Genomic DNA, 23,838 nt, shown 5'->3' on the forward strand with positions numbered 1-23,838 from the left:
CTCATCTGTGAAATGAGGAAGTGGGCAAGTGGCTCTTTGAACCTGTGGTCACTTGACAGTATGCTTGGCCGTTTGCTGCTGGCCAGCATTGCCAGGCTGCTTGGACCAGCAGGCATCCTGGGGTGGCGACAGTGGGGCAACAGGGGCAAGCACCAGCCCCAGATGACCAAGGGGCCCCAGAGATGCCTGCAGCCTTTAGCAGGCAGGCTGGGATTTCTCCCTCTTCCTCCCCCCTCCCATGTGTATCTCCTGGAAAAATGAAGTCAAACAGGTTTAGCAGGCAGGCAGACAATGGGTGGCTGGGACGAAGGGCTGGGGCCGATGCTCAGGGTTACCTGAGGGTCAGAGCTCCAAGGAGCTGGCATCGGACTGCCCCTGGGCACCGTGCAGAGGCCAGACCAGGCTGAGGGAGGGAGGGGAGAGGAGGGGGCAGCCCCGAGCCTGGAGCCTGCAGCCACGCTGCCTCCCCCCACCCTTGGGTGCAAGCACCCATATCGGGGGATCACAGAGTCCACCCTGGCTGCTGGGTGACCCGGGGCGGGCACCGCCGTCTCTGGGCCCCGGTATCCGGTGCGCTGGGCTCCAGCCCCTAGACTGTCACCCCCAACTCTCCTGCACTCCGGGCCCTCTGGGCCATACTGGGGCGCGGTGACCCCACAGAACGCAGGGACAATGCTCGGGTCTGCCCGCAGACGCAGCGATGGCACAGGGGAAGAGCCCTGGGCACAGCAGGACACCCGGGGGGATGACCTTGAGGGACGGGCACGTGGGGCGGGGCCGTGGGAGGAGGGCCTAGGGGCGGGGCCGGAGGGGCGGGGCCGGGCCGGCCAAAGAATGGGGGCGGGGTGGCTGAGGCCGCACAGGTGCGGACAGAGTGACCCCCGACGGAGGGCGCGCGTCCGTGGCAGCCCCCGGAGCGGCTGGCCGCTTTGGGATTGGCGGAGGCAGTGGCTGGAGGGCAGCGGCGGCCAGCCCGGCCCTGGCCCTGGTCCCCGGCCTGGCTGAGACTGGGGACCCGGACTCCTTGGCTTTGGGACGGAGCGTCTGGCAACCCCGGAGCCCCCAGGTACGGCTCGGGTAGGGGAGCGGAGGAGGGAGGCGGCCCATGGCTCTGTGGTTCTGTCCACGCTCTGGGCCGAGCCGGAGGACGCACTGCTGCTCTGGGCTCTGTACCTCAGGTCCCGTGCGTGGGCGTGTGCACGCGCGTGTTGGGGAGGCCGGGGGTGGCAGGGAGGGTAGTACTGGTGGTGGTGGAAAGAGGGGCACTTTCCCCAGGGCGCATGCCCAAAGGACAGCCGGCTTGGCCACCCCCTCCAGGGGGGACCTTGGCTTAGAGCCCTGTTCCTTCCTAACCTCAGTTTACCCAGCTGTCCAGGGAGAGGTCCAAGGGAGCCCAAGTTGCACAGGCTGACACACGAGTGCTGGGGAGCCCCCGGGCACCCAGCCCACGCTGGAGATGGGAAGGGAGCGTTGCTGCTGTCCTGCTCATGCTTTGGGCTGGAGGGGAGGACCGACGGGGAGGTCCTGAGTGGACCCAGTGGGCAGAGTTCTTATTAAGTTACCTGGGGCGTCTGAGGCCTGTTAATTAAGCAGTTTTCCCAACCTACTCCTTCCCCTCCGGTAATTGTGGGAAGGGCTAGGGGCCAGGCACAGGCTGACCGTCTTGAGGGTGTTTGTGAGTGTGTGTAGGGGGGGTAGCGTGGACTCCCAGCCTCAGTTTCTGCTTCTGTAAAAATGGGAGCATTCCCCATTTCTACAGAAGCAGTTTAGTGACCCACAGGCCCTCTCTGCCTCAGGCTACCCTGAAGAGCTTAGTGCTTTGAGGGTGCCAGGCAGGGACCCTCCTCTTATGATCCCCACTTTACAGATGGGGCACACTGAGGCACAGAGAAGTCACGCAGCTCACCCAGGGTCCCCTAGCCAGTCTCTAAGTCTTCTCCAGCCCCTTTCAGGATTCCCATTAGTGAAGAGAGAGGGGACCTACTTCCTTTCTGTCCCAGAAATTCTGGGGAATGGCTCTTATGCCTCCGGAATCCCCCTGACAAGGAGAGTGTGCCACGAAGGGAAACCGGGTGCCCAGAGTGTCGGATCTGAGTCAGGACGCCCTGAGTTCAAATCCAGTCTCAGACCATCTTAGCTGTGGGACCCTAGACAGGTCTCTCTACCTCTGTGTGCCTCAGAGACAGTGAATCCCTTCTGCCCAGCCCAGCCTAGGTTGGTGTGAAGATAGAACCACATAGTATTTGGGAAGTGCTTCACAGACCTTAGGGGCTTGCTATGCAATGTTGCTATTGACCTGACTCTGCCTGACCTCATCAATGTAAGTCTGGGAGAGTGTCAGTCCTCGGAGGGCAGAGGCACATGACCTGGCTCTGTGCCCAGGTGTCCAGTACAGGTAGCTGCCTAGAAAGCTGTGGCTGGACATCAGTTGTGCCTATCCTGGAGCACCCCCCCCCCCTCTGTGTTCTGGGAACTTAGTTCATAGATTTCCTGAGCTTGATGGAAAACCACCCATTGATCAGATGAGCACACTGAGTCCCAGGGCTTTTGGAAGGCATTCTGGGAGGCCTGAGAATGCTCCTTTCCTCTTGGCTTTTTGTAGCCATGAATGACTTTCCCCAGCCGAGGATTCTGGGTCAGGAACCCTGGCTTGAGGCTAGAGAGAGACTGAGACCGATTTAGGGTGTGGCCTTTAACACAGCTAGAAACAGTAAACCCTCACCAGAACCGAGCCTTCAGGCTTGGTTTGGTTTGCTTTGGTGTTGGAGGCCACAGGACTAGGGCTGGCCTAAAGCCGACTCTTCCACCCAGGAGGAAAAAAGCTTTTGTGGGAGGTTCCAAACTGACTCAGATGCTCGATCTCCTTCAGGTGCTTGCTCTCTCCAGTGAAGCAGATCTCCATCCATTCTCGGCAGGGGGTGGTGGGTGGGTGGGGGGGAGGTGGGGGAGGGCATGGCCAGTGTTTGGTCCTCCCAGAAACTTCGATAGACAGGAGGCTGTGTGGAAAGGGGCTGGAATCTGCCAGGGGAGACCCAGCTTCCTTCATTTAGCCATTTGTATGAGTCCTCTGGAGCCTCGATTTCCCCACCTCCATAGGTGGCTGCCTGACTCTAAGCATGCCTTTCTCCATGGAGATCGAAGGAGGTCCTGCACACCCTCCATGCACTAGGTGAGGCCTACACAGCCATGGGTCGGGGCCTTTGTTACTATTAGTATGACCACCTGGTGTGCTGCGATGCATGACATTTTCATGGGAAAAGCAGTCCAGCCCTGCGGCCTGGCCCTTTTTTTTTTTTTTTTTTATGCTGGCCAGGCAGACTGGAACTGCCTTTTTGGGCCTTGAACTGCTTCCCCCAGAGTTCTGACTTGATGTGAAGGGATTGTCGAGATGGCCCTGAGGCCTTGAAGGCCACACAGTCTCTGCTGGAGCCTACCGTGGTCGAAAAGCAGAGGCTTTCTGAGCTGGGTGGTGGACTTTGCCTCCCGGCCAGGAATGTGGCAGCCCCCCGGCATCTCTGGGAAGCCTGTGATGACGATAAAGAGGGTGAACAGGTCCTTATCGGTTCCTTCGGGCTGATAACCAAACCCTATTGAGCTCCTCTCTATACTTCAGCTGCTCAAACTGCCTCTCCTTCATTCAGTACACAGTCGGGGCTGGAGGAGAGGCACTTACTATGGCTCTAGGTATGTCACTTCCCTCTCTGTGCCCCAGTTTCCCCAGAACCTCCATCTAGTCCAATTGGCCAATAACGTTAGAGAACTGGGTGAAGGGAAGTCAAAATGAGGCCCTTGTAGGACCGAGACAGGGGAGGGGCACAGGGAAGCAGGTGCTGGGGGTGCCCTCTGGAGCCGAGGTTCCTCGGAGGGTCCATCTCAGGCCTGGCACTGGGAGGGACATTGGGGAGCACAAATCACAGATTTAGAGTTTGAGGGAGGAGAGACCTCAGCTCACTTTACAGCTGAAGAAATTGAGGCAAACAGAGGTTAAGTGACTTGCCCAAGGTCACACAGCAATTAAGTGTCTGAGTCAGGATTTGAACTGAGGGCTTTCTGACTGCAGGCCCAGCTCATGGTCATGAGAATTGGAAGGGATGTTAGGCAGCAACTGGTCCATTTCTGATTTGATAATGGAGGACACAGAGTGCGGGTCTAGTGGCCCCAGAGCCCCAGAGCCCATGGTCTTTCCCGGGCTCTCTCCTGGGCAGAGGGAGGGAGACTCTCCAAAGCTCTACCTGGAAGAAGGAAGCCCTCCCTCCACAACAGCACACCTGACCAGGAGGGGAGTTCTGAGCCTCCCCTGGCGGATGTGGTGTCTCCCGGGCTGGCCAGTTCCCCTTGTGGCCAGCTCCTACCGTCAGCAGGCATGCTTCCCCAGGCACAGAACAGAGGCCCTCCTCTGTGGCTGCCTCCCCTCCACTGCTGCTCTTGGTGCTGTCCCCTGGGCCCAGCTGGTCCAGTCCTTGTTCCCTCCTCCTCCCGCCCAAGTCATTCCTTCTCCAGTCTAAACAGCTTTAGTTCATTTCCTCAGTGCTCCTGGGGTGTGGTTTCTGGCCCCTCCCCATGCTGCTTGACCCCAGCCTTCTGAAAATGTGGGGCCCACAACTGACCTCAGCCCTCCAGGTGTGGTCTGAGCAGGGCCTCATCCTGAGCCTCATAGCTCTCTTAAAGCAGCCTCAAGTCCCATCCACTTTGCCTCCCCTGCATGTTGAGGTTGGCTCATGGGACATGCTGTCCACTGAGACCTCCAGATTTTTGTCAGCCGGGCTGCTGCCCAGCTGTGCTTGTCCCATTGTGTGCTTATGAAGCTTTCTGCAGACTTCCTCTTGGAACTGGCCTGTCCATCCCGGATTCGGTCACCTGCAGTGGAGTGTGCCTTCCTGGCTTGGCACCCTATACTGTGTTTGGGTGTGGATGAAAACGTTGACCTATGTGGTAGTTCTCTGATAAATCGGGCCCTCACTGTGTTTGCCAAGTGAATTAGGAACACAAATGAGCCCACTTTAAAAGAGACCTGAGAATTCCCTTTTGAACAGAGGGGGCCTAGGTCCAGAGCTGGATAATACCTCAGACTCCATCATGTCCTTATTTGACAGCTGGGGAAACTGAGGCACAGAGAGGGAAGTGACATGGCCAGAGTCATAGTAAGTGTCTGAGATCTTCCTGACCCTAAGTCCAGAGTTCTCTCGGTGTTTGGACCTAGAAGACTGTTTGCTTATGGCTTGGGTTGAGTAGAGTCTTCTTGGGCAATGAAGGGACAATTTAGGTGTGATGTTTTTCTGGCACTCATTCAGAGAGGGGAAAGGTTGGGAACACAATCCCTGCGAGCCTGGTGAATTCCAGCCCCGGGTGGTGCTGTGCCCTAACCTCCTGTGACAAGGTCTGGGTGGCCTTGGGGTTCTGGCAGAGGGCTGGGCCGGCCTGGTGTCTCAAACTCACTCCAAGCCGAGGTGCGGGGGCCAGACAAAGCAGCAGGGCGGGCGGCCTTCTGAGGAGGCAGAGATGGATCTTCCAAGAGCCAGGCTCCACAGCACCTGGAACACTTTCTCCTGCTAGAAGCGGGACTCGTTTCCCAGCCATACAGCAGAGGGCTTCTTTTAGCTACAGGAAGCAGAGTTTGTGGTGGTTTGAGTTGTGTTTTTAAGAAAATTAATCTTTAACTTTTCATGTAAATGGGTGAACTACCAAGGTGAGCTTCCAAAGTCCAGAATATTGCCACCCTCCCATGGCCCCAAGTGGGGCCCGGGCCGGGCCCAAAGCTCTCTGCTGAAAGCGTGCCCTGGTCCCAGCACTCCCCAGGGCCTCTTGCCGTTGTGGGTCCCAGCCACCTGTCGGATGGTAACCTGATCTTGTGAACGGCCAGGAACCCTGGAAATGTTTAACCCTGGCGAATCCCTTCCCTGGCGGCCGGAGAGGGGAAGGGTGGGACCTGCTTCTGTGCCCACTTCTCCAGCCTTGTGTCTGTCTGCTAAGTGAGAGGTGGTCAGGGAGGGAGGGCGGCTTGGGCCCTCCCCTATGGGTACCCACCTTGTGCTGGGTGGAGATCCATTACCCAACGACTTCTATTAAGCACTTCCTATGTGTGGGGCTGCCGGGAAGCCAGGAATGTGGGCCCTGCCCTTCTGAAGGGGACATGGGTGTATATACAGAACTGATGGACGGTGTGCCCTGTGATGTGTCTCTGCCTAGGACAGTTCAGCTCTGGGGGCAAGAAATAGAAACAGGGTGGGTGGAAACCTTCTGATTCAGAAGAGCCTGTGGGGGATGGGACTCAGACTGAAGTGTTCCTTCCTGACTCGGGTCAGGGTCGGGCTTCCTGGGGTGGCCAGTAGATCTACCAAGCCTGTAGGGCTCAGGTGGTGAGTGACAGCAGATGCCCGTGGGCTGGGCCCCCTTCCTGGGCAGGCTGCTTTAGATTGTAATAGACCGGCTTTCTTCCTGAGCACACTCGAGCCCAGAGGAGATGGCCAGAGCCAGCCCTCAGTGGTCACCTGTACCCATTCTTCCTGCTCTTGGGGAGGCCGCTCTCAATCCAGACTGTGCTGGGCTGGACAGTGTCACGCTGTGGGGACGAGCGCTGAGCGAACCATCGGTGGAGGCCGCAGGGTCCTGCTTAGGACTCAGCCTGCTGGAGCCACTGGTCATTAGGTGTTGTAGGGGGTCTTAGGGGTCATTTGGGCATAGGCACAGGGCATCTAGAGCTAGAAGGGACCACCATGACTGCTGAGTCCAATCCCCCATTGGACAGATAGGGAAACTTGTGTTCTGATTCTTCTTTCACAACGTGACTAATGCAGAAATCTGTTTAATGTGATTGTACATATATAACCTATGTCAGATTGCTTTTTGTCTTGGGGAGGGGGGAGGGAAGGGAGGGAGGGAAAAAAATTTAGAACTAGAAATCTTATGAAAACAAATGTTGAAAACTATCTTACATATAAGTGGAAAATAATAAAATGCTTTTATGAGAAAAAAATACAGATGGGGAAACTGAGGCCCACAGGAGTGACCATGATCCAGTCCCCTCTTTGACAGCTGGCCAAACTGAGGCCCTGAAATGTAAAGGAAATTTCATGTGGTCAGGCTGCAGGTGAGTGGCTGAATTGGGACTCAGACACAGCTGACTCATAGACCAGATGACTTGGGATCCCCTTTGGTGTGAGTGATGTAGGGCACAGCCCATTCATGAGACTCTCTGTCCGTGTCCTCCCTGAGGTTTGCCACAGGGGGTCTACCCAGTGTGCCGAAGGCCTTCCTCCTGACCCTTCAGGACACCGTGGGGCCACCCCCGGCTTCCCTCGCCTTTCCCTGGTGACACGCCAGCTCTCTCTGAAGTCATTCTTTGGCTCTAGGTTTGTCACTGCCTGCTCACATCCTCTGCCCGGCCAGTTGCTCCTAGGGCTTCCCATCAAGGTGTGCTGCAGCTGGCTCCTGCTGGCTCTGGAGAGCCGCTTGTTAAATGTCTAGTGTGAGCATTTACATTTTGGAAATCAGCAAGGGCTCAAACCAGGGCTTGATAGATTGTTTTGTGGTTATCTAGATTGAAGAGTGATAGAGCAGATGTTAATGGTGCAGATGTCCTCAAAGTCAGTCTCCGATCCCTTGCCTCGATGGTGCTGACTGTCATTGTCATTCTTGAGATGCCCTACAGTGCCTGGGGGAGGACGGCAGAACTAAGAGAGGATTGGGGGGTTCTGGGATGAGTTTGGGGTCATTGAGGGGCTGGTGATGTTCTGGAAACAATCTAGCCCTCCTCTTCCTCCTCCTCCTCCTCCACTAGACTGATGGGCCAGCCAACGAAATGCCTTGGAAAGTGGCTGCCTCCCCGACCCGGGCTGGGGAGAGAAGCACCAGCTTTGGTGGTCCAGCCCTCACTGAGGTTATTTATAAACGCTGGGCTGAGAGCCGGCCCTACGCAGAAAAAGGAACTCCATTTTGTCTGGGGAAGCACCATTTACACACACACACACACACACACACCCTTATATCTATGATATATATAATTAATATATATATATATATATATATTTAAAATTTCATTGTGTATATGTGTATACACACACACACACACATATATCTTAATTATTTCCTATTTATCCCATAGCACATATTTGTCGCATGTCTTCCTCATTAGATTGTAAGCCCCTTGAGGACAGGGACCGTCTTTGTCTCTTTTTGTATCCCCCAACTTAGCTTAGCACAGGACACAACAGGTGTTTAATCAATGCATATTGACTCAGTAGCTACCGGTAATTCAGACAGACTGTTTATAGACGGATCAACATTGTGGGGAGCCCCACCTTTATGGGGAGCTGGCAGATGACCATGACTGGAAGATCACTCCCTCACTCTCTTGTGTCCTTGAAAGGTATTGGCCTGGAATTCTGTCTTTCCATCACAGTCAGATATTTGAATTCTGGGGACACAATTCTATTTTGGGGGTTCAAAGCAGCTACTTTCCTTGGTCATTCTGGGGGAAAGTGATTTTCTTCCCCAATCTGGAAAGTAACAGCTTAATCTCAGCGCTCTTAACTCTCCTCCCATGAAAATATTTATTTCACAAAGACAGTCACAGATTGTGAGCAAACCCATCTACCAAAGCCAGCAGTAAAAGTCATTGGGGAAGTCACACAGATGAAGGGGGCATGGAAAGCTCTCCGTTAGCAAGATGGTGTCTCAGCTTCAGTGGGGAGAGAACAGTGTCAGCAGAGAGGTTGGCTCTTAGGAGTCTCTGGGGGTGTAAGTGGGGAGGATGAAGAGGCATGTTGGGGTGCCCCTCCCCAGTGGCTCTTGGTACCTCCCATTTGCCGTTCAAATCTGTACCTTCTTTTGCGCCTTCTCTGTTTGCCGAAATCTTTCAGCCACTCACGTGTCATGGCCCTCTTACGGAGGCAGAGGCACTATGGCAACTGATGAGATGTATGGGATGAGAGGGAGAAAGGGCCTGGAGACCCTGGTTATGTGCCTGGAGAAGTGGTGGGGCCTTCAGGAGATACGGGGAAGTCTGGAAGAGGCAGGGTTTAGGAGGAAAGAGATCAAGAGACCCACAGGTGCCATCTGGGGCGTGTGAGTGTGAGGCACCTTCAGGGACGTCCTCCTTGAAATGCCCAGATGGGTGAAGTGGGACTGAGTCTCGGGGCAGAGACTGGGACTGGATGTGTGGGTCTGCAGTTAGATGCCCAGAGAGGACGGGGAAGGCCGTGGTTGCTGATGGGGGCATCGAGTGGCAGAGCATTGAGAGAGGAGAGGGCCCGGGACGGAGCCTTGGGAGCTAACCACAAGTAAGGGGCAGAGGGTAGATGGGGAGGGAATTACCAAGGGGTGTGAGAAGGCGTGAGTGGTCAGACAGGGGATCCGAGACCCAAGAGAGGAGACAAGATCCAGGGGGAGGCTCGGAGGGTGGGAGGAACCGAGGGTCCGGTTTGGACAAATGTGAAGAGTGGACGATAGATCCAGGGGCAGAGGGAGACTCCAGACTGGAGGCCAAAATCCTGTTGAATGGGTCACCTGGTGGGGGTCATGATTGGGACTCCTGGCCCCTCACTGAGAAGGGGAGGACAACAAAGCCCCCAGTACAATCCCATACAGTCAAACAAAACAGGCCCTGCCGCCCCCCCCCAATCAATCTTCCCTGAGTCTGTCATTCAGAGAATTCTAGTATGCAATAGAACAGCATCTATTTAGAGAAAGTGGGTGCTTCTATTGCTAGGCCTGAAGCCTTCAGGGATGGGAGGGGCTTTGGGCTGCTTGGTCCAGCCTGCATGGAGGCCCAGGAAGGCTTGCCCAATGTCCAGGCTGGCCTCCCATGTACACCTGGATCAAGGCTCCCAGCGCCTGTGCTGCTTCCCGAGAGCCCTAGGGCAGGCCTCCTGGCCTCTAACCCAGGTACTGATCTGTCCAGTGAGGGGTCAGTAGAGATGATCCCTCCCCAGTGGACATCAGGCACTGAGGCTACAAGGACAAGTATGGCTTCTCTCTTGAAGAGGGCAGCTACAGCATATGGCTGGGGACCACTGATATAGGTGAGGACACTCCCCGCCCCGCTAATGCAGGCTGGCATCTTCTCCAGTGGTGAGTCTCATGGAGCTGTCTCGGGCACTAAGAAGGTGCATGCGGCCTCAAGAGGCCTGGGGAAGGACTTTAACCTGAGGCTGGCTCTGTCCCCACCACAGCCTCTGCGTCTATACAAATCCATAGGAAATAGATAACACGAATGAATTAGAGGGCACGGGGCGGGGTGGGGGGGGGGGGGGCGGGGGGGGGGTGTCAGCAGGGTGTTCAGGAAAGGCTGCAGGTGGAAGCAATGACTGGCAGTGCAGGAAGCCAGGAATGCTAAGCGTTGGAGGTGAGGCAGGAGTGTACGACAGGTATGGGGGGCAAGTGGACAAAGGGGTGGTGATGAGAGATGAGGGCTAAATGCGAACAGCGGTGAGAAGGCCAGTTGGGTGGATCACGGACTATGTGGAGGGAAGGGAAGTGAGGAGGCCCCGAAGAGGCTGGCGCCAGGGGCTGACCCGGGAGCTCATCCTAGAGGGGGTAGGGGACTACGGGGAGCCAGTGAGTTAATGTATATAAAGGACTTTGCAAAGTTTAAAGCACCATGTAAGTTCTAGCTGTTACAATTCTTATGATTAATATTGGGTGTCTTGAGTAGGGGTGACGTGGTCTGACCTACATTTTAGGAAAACCCCTTTGGTGGCCGAAGGGAGGATGGCCTGGATCAGGGAGAGACGTGAGGCAGGCAGAGCCCCCAGAAGCCTCTGCCATAATCCAGGCATGAGGGGATGAGGGTGAGGGCCTGCAGCAGGCTGGAGGCAGCGTTGAAGGAGAGAAGGGGGCGTATCTGACAGATGCCGCCGAGGTCGACCGCCTTGGCCGCAGCTTGGATGTGGGGCTCACAGGGTGGAGGGTCCAGCATGACTCCTAGCTTGGGAGCCCAGAGACCTGGGAGGAGGTGTTTGGGACACCGGGAGTAAGCTGACGCATTCTGTTTGGGCGTCTGAGGCTGCAGATAAGCCCGAGCAGAATACTTCCAAGAGGGAGAGGGCACTCACAGTTGAGAAAGGGGGTCAGGCAGACCCTGATGGTGTACTTGGGAGCCGGGCTTTGAAGAGATTCTAGGAGAAGGAGGGCACTCCGGGCTTCTGGGGCAGTCTCTGCAGGGGCAGGGAGATGGGAAATGTCCTGGTGGGCCTGGGGAAGTCAGATGGCCAGTGAGCTAGACCGGGTGCTGTGTCAGAAGGCGGGATCTGGAGAACGAGGAGGTGAAGGCTGGGAGCCCGCTTCATGCACCGCCTCTGAGGAGGAGGGGGCGGTAGGTTCAAATCTGGATTTCAGGAATGGCTGCTCTGTGGAGGATGCGTTAGAGGTGGCTTGGCTGGAGGCAGGAAGGCCCGTTAGGAAGCTGTTGTCAGGCTTGAAAGAGGCTTGTGTGAGCAGAGAGATGGGAAAGGATGGGGGGGGGTGGAGAGAGGGGGGGAGGGGGAGGGGGAGGGGGAGAGAGAGAGAGAGAGAGAAAGAGAGAGAGAGAGAGAGAGAGGAAGAGAGAAAGAGAGAGAGGGAGAGAGGGAGGGGGGGAGAGAGGGAGAGGGAGGGAGGGGGGGAGGGAGGGAGAGAGGGAGAGGGAGAGGCGCAGGCCTGAAGAGGTAGAATCAACCATTTAAAAACTTACTAGGGGTGAGGGATGGTGGGGGGCAGAGGGAGAGAAAATAGATTGTTGTTCATTGAAAAAAATAAAACTTAAAAAAAAAATTAGTCAGGGGCAGCTCGGTGGTGCTGTGGATAAAGCCCCAGCCCTGGATTCAGGAGGACCTGAGTTTAAATCCAGCCTCAGACACTTGACACTTACTATCTGTGTGACCCTGGGCAAGTCACTTAACCCCCGTTGCCCCCCCCCCCAAAATAAAATAACATAAAATTAGTCAAGGACGATGCCAACCTGCCTGGCTGAAAACGTGGTCGAGTGCTTACAAGACAAAGGGAGTTTGGGAGGTGAGGCAGTTTAGAGATGGTGGATGTGTGGGATGTGGTGAGTTTGCGGGGGGGCCCCCCCCCACCCTCCTGGTGCAGACGCCTGGTCAGTCTGACACTGAGATGTTGCCTTTGGGATCAGAGATCTTGGGGATGGTCTAGGTCAGTCTCCTTGTTCCCCAGAGGGGGAAACCGATGCGGTGAGGGGCCTTGATCCAGGTGTACATGGGAGGCCAGCCTGGGCAGAGTGAGCACCAAAGTCCCCATGGATCCCATGGGCTTTCGGGCGACAGCTCTCTCCTTCAACACTTGCGAGTAGGAACACTTTGCAGAGTTCAGTTGCTGGGATTTCCCGGAGGGCTGTCATTTCTTAGGTTCTATTTATATCCCCCAACACCTGCCACAGTCCTTGGCCAACAGTAGGTACTCAATAAATGTTTATTGAACGATTGTCATTGCTGTTGAGACAGCAGGGAAGTCATACGTTTAGGAACGAATGAGAGCATTATTAAGTGCTTACTGTGTACCAAGCACTGCTCTTGGTAAGAAACTCTGGGATACAAACCCAAGGCAGTCAGTGCCTGACTTGAGGGAGCTTACACCTAAAGGAGAAGGGGATGGGGGAGGAGATGAACAGGCTTCTAGGGATGGATCAGGGTTTGTTCTTCAACCTAGGCCAGAAAACAGACTTTTACAGTGTGCTCCATCCTGACTCCTGTGGCATCAGGGACATCTAGTCCCCAGCCCTTCCCCGCTGTTGTCAGGGGCTGGGCGAGGCTCCGGTTCCTTCTCCTCTGGGTCCTCCTGTCTGTCACCACTTCAAAGAACACTTGCCGGTTGTCCCCTGTTGCCGATCTGAAGGGAGGTCCCCCAGCAGTGGGGAGTTGGAAGCATCCCCCATGGTGAAGAACAGAGGAGGGGAGCCAGGGGCCGATTAGAAGCCGGGGAATCCCCCCCACCCCCCATCCCCAGGCCTCGGTTCCTCTTCGGAGGGGAGCAGCCTGGGGAAAGGTCAGCAAGCCCCGGGAGGCAGCAGGATGTCCAGCGCTATCTTTAGGGCTGGCCGGCCTTCAGGCTGAGGCTTTGGGCCAGAAGGAAGCTGGGGCACCTCCCTTGGCTCTTTGGACCAAAAGCTCAGACTCCCACAGAAGAGCCCCCCACAGGCACCGTAGCCAAGAAGCAGGTAACAGGAAATTGGCCTCCCCTGGGGAGCTGGGTGGTGGGGAGGAGGGGGTGGCGGCAGAGGGGGGGGCCGAACCAGCTCTCCCTCGGGTGCACGGTGTGTCCTTGGCACAGTTGGAATGGAAAATTTATTTCATTTCAGCCAAGTGGGCTTTGAAGACATGTTGCAACTCTGGGGAGAAGCTGGCCTAGCCCTGAGGGAAGGGGCCGGGCCTCACTGTCTCTGGAGGGAGAGGTGGTCATTTCAGAAGTTGCTGTCTCCCCTGTCCCCGTTCCACCCCCACCAGAACAGGGGATTTAGACAAAATGATTGCAACCAGTAGCTTTCCTGTTCCTTTGGCTTCTGCCTCTCCTGAAGCCATCCTGCCCAGCCCAGCCCCTCAAGAATCCCCTCTTCAGCATCCCTGGTGTGTGTGGTTATCCGCCCCCATTGTGGGGAAGCCCCTTCCTCTCCCCCTCACATCCCAGCGTCCAAAGGGACAGCTCTCACTGGTGTCAAGACTAGACTGGATCCTCTGTCGCTTCTAGCCCGTGGTCCTAACTTCTGAATTCTGGGGCCAGGAAGGCCAGCCCTTCTTCTCTAGGCAGGTCTTTGGGGACCTAGAAGCAGTATGGTAGAGCATGCACTGGGAGCAAGGAAGACCTGGGTTCCAATCCTGCCTCAGCTCCTTACAATCTGGTAATCATGGATAAGTCATTTCACCTTCTCTTCCTCTGTGACCTTGTCCATGAAAGAAAACCTCTGTGTGCTGCCTTCCTGTTAGGAGAGGAGTGCCTTGACACAGGGCGGTTGTTAACTTTCCTCTTTGTTTCCTCAGTGCTTTGTACACAGTAAGCACTAGATAAATGCTCTCCATTCATTCACTTAAGAAGGGAATTGGCTTTTCCTCTCTGCTTACCTTCTTCTGGGTCTCTCCAGATGAGACCAACGTGAAGAAATGACACAGCTCAGATCCCAAGTTCTAGGGTAGAAGGTGGTATGGGCACAAGCTCTCTGCATGATCTACTCTACTGGCTGCCCAGGTTACTTAAGTGTCCCCCTCACTCCAGTTTTGAGGAGAACCCACAACATTTTTGTGTAGTCATATACATTCTCTCTGGGTAAGGTACCAGGGGTGGGGACCCTTCCAGCATGTAGCTGGGGTCTTCCTGAGATGATACCAGGGTGGCAGCTCTCCCTTCATGCTCCTATGACTTTCAGAATAGCTAGTGGGATGATTTCTCTCTAGGCTGCCTCATCTGTCATTGTTCCATACACGCTCACATGAGCCCCCACCAGTGGTGCTTCCAGTGATTATCCATTGATATCAACTAGCCAGACACACCTAATGAGCTTTTTTTTTTTTTTTTTTTGGTGGGGCAATGAGGGTTAAGTGACTTGCCCAGGGTCACACAGCTAGTAAGTGTCAAGTGTCTGAGGCTGGATTTGAACTCAGGTCTTCCTGAATCCAGGGCTGGTGCTTTATCCACTGTGCCACCTAGCTGCCCCGCTAATGAGCTTTTTAAAGGGGGCATTTAAAAAGGTGGTCCAGTAAGAATAGTTGGTACAAAGAATTCCCCATAAAGTCTGTGTCCAGTGGGGGTGACCTCAGACTTAGCACAAATGGCTAAAGGGGTAACTCATAGCTCTCAGTTGCTGGAAGTCCTCTCTTCACTGTGTAGAGCCCTTGTGACGTTCCTCTTGGGGATGGGGTAGCTTCCTGGTGGGATCCTTGTAGGGTGCTGAGGCCGTTTTTCCTCAGTGTGTCTATTTGGTCCGGGTTCCTGATGCTAACACTGCTGACAGTCACGGACACCTCTGGGACACCAGGAGGATGGCAAAGAGAAGTCCAAATGCTCTGACCTTCTGAGGTTCACAAGGCCATCCTCAGGAGGCCCCCCGCCCCCTTCTGAGTGATCTTCTCTCAGGGGCTTGGCAGACAGGGTTATGTCTTCTAAGTGGCTGCATACTCTGATGCTGCTTAGGATCTTATAGAGCACCCACTGGGTGTGACGAGGACCTGCTCACAGCGGGATCGCTCCTTTGTTCTCCCTCGATGAGGGTATTCTGCTGTGGCATCTTCATGATTTACTTCAGTGACAGCAGGGTGACGGATTCAGCCGACCCCTCCCAGCCCGCCTCCCCATCCTTACATATCCAAAAGAATTCTGCTAATTTTAACAAAGGGCACTGGGGAAGGGGCAGAGAAGGCCTCATGTAGAAGGCAATGCTTGAAGGAAAGGAGAGATCCCAAGGGGTGGAGCACAGAAGGGGGAGCATTTTAGGCACGGGACGCCAATGCAAAGACCTGGAGATGGGAGATGTGGCCTACGTGACTGGTGGAGCTGGATCTTGCAGCCTGCCCAGGACACTGGGAAGGGAGTCTGGCCGTAGGGCAGCCTGGAGAGGGACATAGTGGCGTATGCTGTGCTTGAAAAGCAGGCCCACGGCTTCTGTTCTAGGGGGAACAGGGAAATGCTTCGTTAGGTTCAGAATTCTTAAAATGGGAAGGAGGGTTGGGACCAGACTCTGAGGGGCTTTAATGACCAACCAGGTGTGTGTGTGGGGGGCGTTGAATTCCATCCTGGAGGCAAGAGGAAATATCCAAAGCAGTTTGAGTCAGGGAGTGGCACCAACAGGCTCAGAAAGATTGTGTGAGCAAGAGGCTGAGGGAGAGAGGCTGGAGGCAGGGAGACCAACTGAAAGGCTGCTTCAGCAGTCCAGGCCGGGGGTGCTGAAGGCCTGCCCCTGGGTGATGGTGGAGTCAGAGGAGAGACTAGAATGTATGTGAGGATTGTTACAGAGGGGAATGGGCAGAACTCAGGGGGACAGGGAGGTGGAAGACTTATGTGAATGGAAGAGGGGAAAAAAGCAGCATTTATTAAACACCTACGATGTACCAAGTGTGGCAGCTAGATAGAGCATTGGGTCTGGAGTCAGGAGGACCTGAGTTCAAATCCAGCCCCAGATGCTTACTAGATACGTGATCCTGGGCACGTCATTTAATGTCTCTTTGCCTTAATCCACTGGAGAAGGGAATGGCAAACTACTCCAGTATCCTTGCCAAGAAAACCTCATGGACACTATGCTCCATGGGGTCATGAAGAGCTGGACACAACTGAACAACACGTACTGAGTACTTTATAAATATTATCTCATTATTTTAGAGGGGAGGGTTGTGGTGAGGGTGGGTGGGAGCGGAGATGATGAGTTCTGTTGCAGACATGCTGAGTTTGAAATGTGTGACAGAGGACAGGAGATGGGGGATCATTAAAGCAAGCTAGCTAGGATGGATGGGTCAGGGGATCACCTGCACAGGGATGGGAGTTAAAGCTCTGTTTGCTGCTGTCACACAGAGAGAATGGAGAGTGAGGAGAGAAAAGGACCCAATGAAGCTTATAAAAAGGCACTCCCTCCCTTCTGCCACCTCCCCCTTCTCTCCTTCCCGTTCCCCTGCTCCCTTCTTGTTTTCCAGAGCTCTCCTTGCTTTAGGGTCCCCAGCCCTGTTCTTATTGATCCATCACAGGCTTGTGCCCATCCCTGCATCTCCTGCACTCTCCTTCCCCTGGATGCCTCTAAACAGTCAGCATTCACTGACGAGTTTCTTGTACATCCCCATGGGTGTCTTCAGAGAACTCTCCATTTTCCTCCTCATTTGAATGTTTCCTTGCATCCTTTGAATCTCATTCTAGAGAATTTCCCATCATTCCTAGACTGACGGTCCCTGTAGAACTGAAGTCTGTGAAATTCTCTTTCTTTCCTCTAATTACTTTTAGATCTGTTGACAAAATTGAGTGTCCAGGGAGACTGAGGAGTGATAAAAGGTTCTGAGCTGTATCAAGAGGCTGGGTGTATAGCTAACCAATTTTCTCCAAGCTCCTCCAGGCAAAACCAGATCCTGGAATCCTAGAGCTTAGAATCTCTGGGAGAGTGCCTCTGTCACAAGCGTGGGCTTTGTACTTAGTAGGTGCTTTGCAAGTGGGTGGGTTGAATGAATTCTTTAGAGTATGAAGTTATCCTCAAGTCACCCCAGAAAATACAGGGGTGAGCTCTTCAGCTCTGCCTAGCAGAGGCATGCACAGACCTCTGCTTCTTGGGCCAGGGCTGGAAGGCGAGGAAGGAGTTAGCTAGGGGGCCTTAGGACACTTGGGGGGACTTGCCAGGCACTCCCCAATGTCCCAGACTGTTCCCTGCTGCCTCAGCTGCTCTGTATAACCCCAACATTTTCTCTGGACCCCTGTCTGACTACTGACTGTGTGGAACTATGTTTTCTGAAGAATCCCCATTGCAGGGCATCCTGGGGACAGTGGAGAGGTGGGATGTGGGAGTGGGCTGGCATCAATCAGCCAACAACTTCTTAAGCACCTATTATGTGTTGTGCACTGGGCCTGGTGCTAAGGATACAAGTACAAAGAATGAAGCAGCCCCTACCCACAGGGAGCTCATATTCCAGTGTTGGGGGTGACCACAAGGATGTATAGAGGTACCTGCAGCGTATACATTAAGTGAGCACATACAACTATATGGACAGTTAACCACCAAGTACTTTAGGATAGAGGGCTCTCACAGTTGGGGGAGGAGGAAAGACTTCATGCAGAAGAAGGGGTTGGAGCAGCAGGAAGAGGGGGACCCTTGAAGGTGGGGTGGGGGAGGGAGTTCATTCCAGGCATGCGGGGTGGCTGTGGGAAGACCAGAGAGAAGAGCACTCTGACGACATAGGTGGAGGCCTGGGAGACAGATCTGGCACCATTGGCAGGATGAGACGCCCCTTTGCTGACGTGTGCTCAGTGAGGTGGGAAGTCTCTCAGGGGGAGGAAGGCAGATGATAGGTGCTGCCGGCCTTTGCTGGCCTGGGGCCTGGAGAGGCAGGCACAGACTGCTGGCATCTTCAGGTGTCAGAAAATTCCTGCTAAATGGCTCAGTCCCAAAGCCCTGGGGTACCCCCCGGGGGGCCGAGTTCAGGACAGGCCCTTGGTGAATCTGTGGATCAGGAAGGGGCGGGGCGGGCATGAGGCCCCTAGGCAAGGGAACATCTGATCTATAATACACAGACAGACAGACAGACACACACACACACACACACACACACACACACACACACACAGGCTGGTTTCAGGGTTACAGAATGCCTCTCATGCCTGATCTCACTTGGGTTGCTCCCCACAAGCCTCATGAGCAGGTACTCATCTTCCACCAGCTGGTGAGGATATTGAGGCTCAGGGGGCCCAGGTCAAAATGTCAGTGGTTACCTAGATCTTAACCAATCGTTTGTAGCACTCCTTGTGCTAGTGTTGGGGTCCATCCCGAGATGGAGATAAGGAGACAGGACAAGGATGGGTGGAGAGCCAGACATAGGTAGTTGTTTGTGGTTTGGGGTCTCCAGCGGGGCACTGGGCTGACTTGGATAAGATGAATAATGCTGAATGTGAGGGCTTCCACTTGGCTTCAGTAATCACCTTCCCAAGTGGAGAGGGGGAGTCTGCTTAGACAACACTCTGGAAAAGGTCGGTGTGGGTGGGGAGGGGCCGGCATAGAGAAGCAGCTCCATGCGCTCAGTGGCGTGTTCAGCACCTCCAAGGTGAGGGTGGACTTGGTTTTTGTGGAGGGCTGTGGCTTCCAAGAGGAGGTGGGTGAGAGTCGGGTCTGCTCGGCCTCCAGTGGGGTAGAATCCTGTGCCATTTGAAGCGTTCTGGCTGAGCTGGGGAGCGGAGGTCTTCAAGAAGAGGTTGGACCACCCTTTGTTGGGTATGGTTTGGGTCAAATGGCTCCAATTCTCCCATTCTATGGTCCTGAATTGACGCCTGACTCAGCCAAAGCCAGCACGAGACAGTCAGAGAGTCATTGGGGATGACGATTGGAAGGCGGGGCTTGGGGGAAGGAGCCCTAATGGCTGGAGGAATGAGAAGAGGCTCCAGTTTCCTCATCTATCAAACGAGGCCCTTGGACTAGATGCTCTCTTCCATCATTAACATTCTGGGATTCCAGGGTTTTAAAAAATCATCCCGGCCTCACTACTAATTAAAGATCCTTGGGGTTGATAAGTGCTTCTTTTACAAAAGACCAAGCCTTCCCAGAGGGCCTTTGCCATCAGCCAACACAACCTAGTATAAACCACTTATATCTGGTGCCTTTCTTCCCAGCTCCTCAGTGAGTGATGCAATGTCAATTCTGCTCTCTAGAACCAGGGGTCAGGGTCTCCATTTGACAGCACTCTGACCCCTCGACTCTCCTCCCTCACACAACCCGATCAGGTCCTTGTCTGCTCCCTCTAGCCCACGGTGGGGTCCTAGCTTCAGCATCTCATGTGGCTTGTCTGTAATGAGGGAGAGAGGAGAGGAGAGGAGAGAAGGAGGGAGAGGAGGCGGGGGGAGGGAGAGCAGACAGACAGACAGACAGACAGACAGACAGAAGAGAACCTTGGCCCCTGTCCTCAGGGAGATCTCAGTGTAGCCTTGAGTGAGAAGAGAGGGTAAGACATGTGATTATAGAACATGCATCAGAGGACCCAGGATTAGCAAATCCCTCATGGAGGTGGTTCAGTGCAGTGGGAAACGTGTTGGGTTTTGAAGTCAGCACCAGTTCTTCTGTCCTGGTGTTCCTTTCCAAGTTCCTAGCCTTTCTGAGGGCAGCTGGATACAGCGGATAGAGCACCAGACCTACAGTCAGGAAGACTTATTTTCCTGAGTTCAAACCTGGCTTCAGACACTTCCTAGCCGTGTGACCCTGGACAAGTCACTTAACCACGGTCTGCCTCAGTTTTCTCATCTGTAAAATGAGTTGGAGAAGGAAATGGCAAAGCACTCTGGCATCTCTGGCAAGAAATCCCCAAACCGTCAGATGTGACGGAGCAAACAAAAATAAAATCACAAACATCTCATTTGATTCTTACACCAACCTGGGGAGGTAGGCACTATTATTATACCCATGTTACAATTGAGGAAATTGAGGCAGACAGTGGTTAAGTGACTTGCCCAGAGTCACACAGCTTGTGAAGTATCTCAGGCAGGATTTGAACTCAGGTCTTGCCAACTCTAAGCCCAGTGCTCCATGCACATGGACCCTGACAGATGTCATGTGACAGTGTGGCAAGATGTTATCTGCTGGGTAGCAGTGTCAGTGGTGGGTGGTGGGGAAACCCACGGCCTTCAATCCTGTCCCTCTCCGCTGTGACCTTCAGTCTCCTCATCTGTAAAGTGGGGAGAGTCACGGCTTCCTCTTTCACAGGGCGGTCTCCAGCTTGCCTCTCTAACGCTCTTTGCAGCCTTTGATGCCCTATAAATGCCAGTGCTCCATGCTCATCGCTGCTGAGGAAGCAGGGAGGGACCTGGAAGCCTGTGGGGGCCAGCTGTGAGAGGCTGTTCAATGGATGGCGTGAGGCAGGTGAGATCCTGCCTGCCTCCTGCAGCCCCTCTGGTTGAGGGCTCCTGCCCGAGGTGACCCCTCCCTTCTCTGGACTCCTTGGCTGCCTTTGCACACTTGTGTCTCTTCTCTGCCTAACTGAGCGTCTCCCTGACTGTATCCAGGAGGTGCTCTGTGGACGCCAGCTGGCAGCTCTTGCCTCCTACCCTGCTGCTGACCTGTGGCCCTGAGGGGAGGCCTGGGGCTGCTTCTATTCTCTCTGCAGGGCCTGTCCACACCTAGAGCCTGGGTGGTCTGGCTACCGCCCCTCTGGAGTCTCTTGGCCCCTTTCTTAGGGGTCTGGGTCCGGTTTTCCAGTCCCTCATCTGCTAGGCGGTCCTGCCTTGTGCCAGGGTGACCAAGGGAAGGGAGGGGGGGGCATAGGGTCCAGCAGAGCTCCGCCTATGGGAGGCCAGAGGCCTAAAAATAGCAGTGCTGGCGAGAGTGTGTGTGTGTGTATGTGTGTGTGTGTGTGTGTGTGTGTGTGTGTGTGTGTGTGTGTGTGTTATGTGTGTGTGCTCCAGTGTGTGTGCAAGCATGCACGTGAACGCTGAGGGGGAGAGGAGGGGGTGGATGAGCTACTGTGCTGGGACCTTGGCTGGGCTCTGCCAATCAGGGAGGAGGACAATTAGGAGCTGATCATCTTGAAAGCTTTGCCGGCTCAGGCGGGTCTTTTGGCTTGCACCGAGCGTGCTGGGAAGTTTCTAAGGTGCAGGAAGCCTCTGGAGGCCCTGGAGCAGAAAGGGAAAGGCACGTCTTGTTTTTGCAAGCTGCCTGATGTCACAGAAGAGCTTTGTTTGAAGGCACCGGACAAACGGGCCCTTTGAGCAAAGTCTCTGTTGGCCGGAGCCTTCTGGGAGGAGCTGAAGGAGGTGCCCCAAGAGCCCCAGTCTGGGCCGCGGGACGGCAGAGACCCGGCTCTGGGCCGGCTCAAGCTGGTGAAGAAGAGGCAGCGGCCTCGGCCCTGGTTCGGCTGGTGTGTCTTGGGGGGCCTCCTTGGAGCAAGCAGCAGACCACCGGTTGAGCCCCCTCCTCGAACACCTGAAGTCTGAGCTCAGAGGAGACGGGTCGTCAGCCCCACAGTGAGTGGCCAGCATAGGGCTGAGCGCCCCAGGTGCCCGTGTGCCAGCTGAGGAAGGATTTTCTGTGGGTGAGGCACCCCACTGGTCGGGGCGGGTGGGCAGTGGGGGAGCAGACCCACAAGGCCCAGCTCTGCAGTTCTGCCCAGGCTGTCGCTGACCAGGTAGGAGATGGCTCACCATCCCCTGGTCGCAGCAGCTGCCGCTCTGAGGTCCCTTGTGCCTTTGAGCCCATGGGCATGCCTTGATGTCCTTGGCACCAAGCACACATCCCTGTAAGGGACAGAAACATGGTGATGGCTGAGTTCATCCAGGCAGCTCTGGTCTTGGGATCGAGCGCTGGCTTAAAGGCTTCCAAGTGGCCAGACTACATCTCCTCCACTCTGAAGGGGCCGGGAGGGGCAGCTCTAAGGCCCCTCCCAGCTCTAAGCCTAAAGTCTCTTCAAAGCCGGCTCTCCTCCCAAGAAAAGCCACTCTTCCCTTCTCTCCACTCCCTTAATGGAGTTCATTGCCAAGCCTCTGGACGCTCCTCCCAGAGACAGCATTCCCTCCTCTGTCCCCACCCTTCCCTGGTCCGGCCTAGGCTCCCTCTTCCCTGAGTGGCATCTCTGCCCCCAGCCTCTGCTCCTCTCGGGCCCAGCTGCCACACTCTTGCCCCATGTGACCATGCTTCAGGATGCCTCAGGACCAACCTCTCCCAGGCTTCACCAATGGTGCGGGTAGGCAGCGAGGGCTTAGTCTGTGCCTGCTGCGTGCCTGGCACCCAGGACACCAGGGTAAATCTGGCCTCCTGAGCCTCTATGCTAAAGGTGGTTGTTGCGGGGAGGGAGGTAACATTTGCACAGATCAGTACTTGCCAGATGGCTTGAGGCCTGAAATCCAGAAAGGCTTCCTGTAGGAGGTGGCTCCAGCTGCACTAGGAAGGGAGAACAGGACAAGCCTCGGGTTCAGGGAACAGTGAGGAGACCTTCTTGGCTAAAATGTAGCAGGTGTTTGTCCTAAGTGGGGGACTGGGGGGTAGAGATACAAGCCCGATTCCTGCCCTCAGGGACCTTAGCAGGGGAAATAAGTCCACATTAGGTATGTACAGGGCAGGGGGGCCTCTGGTAGCAGAGGTGCCAGGGGGCGGTGAGGGAGACTGTCTGCCTGTGTCTGAGGGGCTGGGGAACAAGGATCGACTTTGTTCTGGGGGTCCTGGGAAAGAGCCAGGAGCAACAGGGGGAGTGGCAAAGAGGCAGATTTAGGCTTGAGTCAGGCTGTCTGGGAGTGGAGGGTGTGGGCACCTCCCCTTGGAGGGCTTCACACACAGGCTGGACACCCCCTTGTCTGGTCTGCCAGAGTAGGGATCCTGCAGGCCCCCTTTCCACTCTCAGATGTTGTAATTCCCTGTTTCTGGCACCTGGGAAGGTCTCATGCAGGAGATGATGATGCTTGAAGTAAAGAGAGAGGGCACGTCAGGCACGGGGCACAGCCTGTGCAAAGTCCCAGAGATGAGAGAAGGAGTGTCTTGTGTGTGAGGGGGTCAGCCAGAAGACCAGCTTGGCTGGACCCTAGAGAAGGTGGAAGGAACAAGGCCCAAGAAGACCAGAAAGGCAGGGAAGGGCCTGGTCATGAAGGATTTTAAGTGCCAGGCAGAGAAGTTCATATTTGTTCCTAGGGACCATTGAAAACCTTTGCACTTTATTGAAGAGGGAGGGTGGTGACATGGTCCCACCTGTGCTAAGGAAAATCTTGGCAGCCAGCCACGTGGAAGACTGAGCAGAAGGCCCCCAACAGCCGTCCTGGGCAGAGCTGTGGAGGGAGAGGCAGCGAGGAGTGACCACGGATTGGCCATGGGGAGAGTGGGGAGGTGAGGCTGAGTGCTAGGAAGAATGGCTGGTGTCCGACACTGGTGCCAGGCCCCTTCAGCAGAAGGGCTGGCTTTAGGGAAAGAGAACGAGTTCTGCTGCCTTCGAGAGGGTTCTGGGACGTATGTCCGGTTTGGAGTGACCAGTAGATCACTGGTGAGAGGGGATGAAGCTCAGGCAGGAAGTTGGGGCAGGAGATAGAGATCTGGGAGTCATCTGCCTAGAGATGGGGGTGAAAGCCCTGGGAGCTGAAGATGTTATCTAGAGGGGAGGCCAGGGCCTAGGTCTGAGCCTTAGGGAACACCTGCAACTATAGGTAAGGTTTGATAGATGAGTCAGCAGAGGAGAAGGAGAGCTCAGACCAGTGGGAGCAGAGCCGGGAATG

General features: G+C 55.1%; 1 protein-coding gene across 2 annotated transcripts in view; it reads left to right on the forward strand.

The window, feature by feature from the left end:
* Nucleotides 1–873: 873 nt before the first annotated feature.
* MTUS1 (microtubule associated scaffold protein 1) overlaps nt 874–23,838 on the forward strand; it is a 123,188-nt gene continuing 100,223 nt past the window's right edge. The window contains exon 1 of one of the 2 annotated variants that reach the window (XM_043972615.1): nt 874–1,066. The gene's annotated coding sequence lies outside the window, so the exon portion shown is untranslated. Of the gene's footprint in view, nt 1,067–21,336; nt 21,610–23,838 lie in introns of those variants that run through there. The other variant, XM_043972617.1, reaches the window with a different exon arrangement.

This window comes from Dromiciops gliroides, chromosome 6 (assembly GCF_019393635.1).
Source record: "Dromiciops gliroides isolate mDroGli1 chromosome 6, mDroGli1.pri, whole genome shotgun sequence".
NCBI lineage: Eukaryota > Metazoa > Chordata > Mammalia > Microbiotheria > Microbiotheriidae > Dromiciops > Dromiciops gliroides.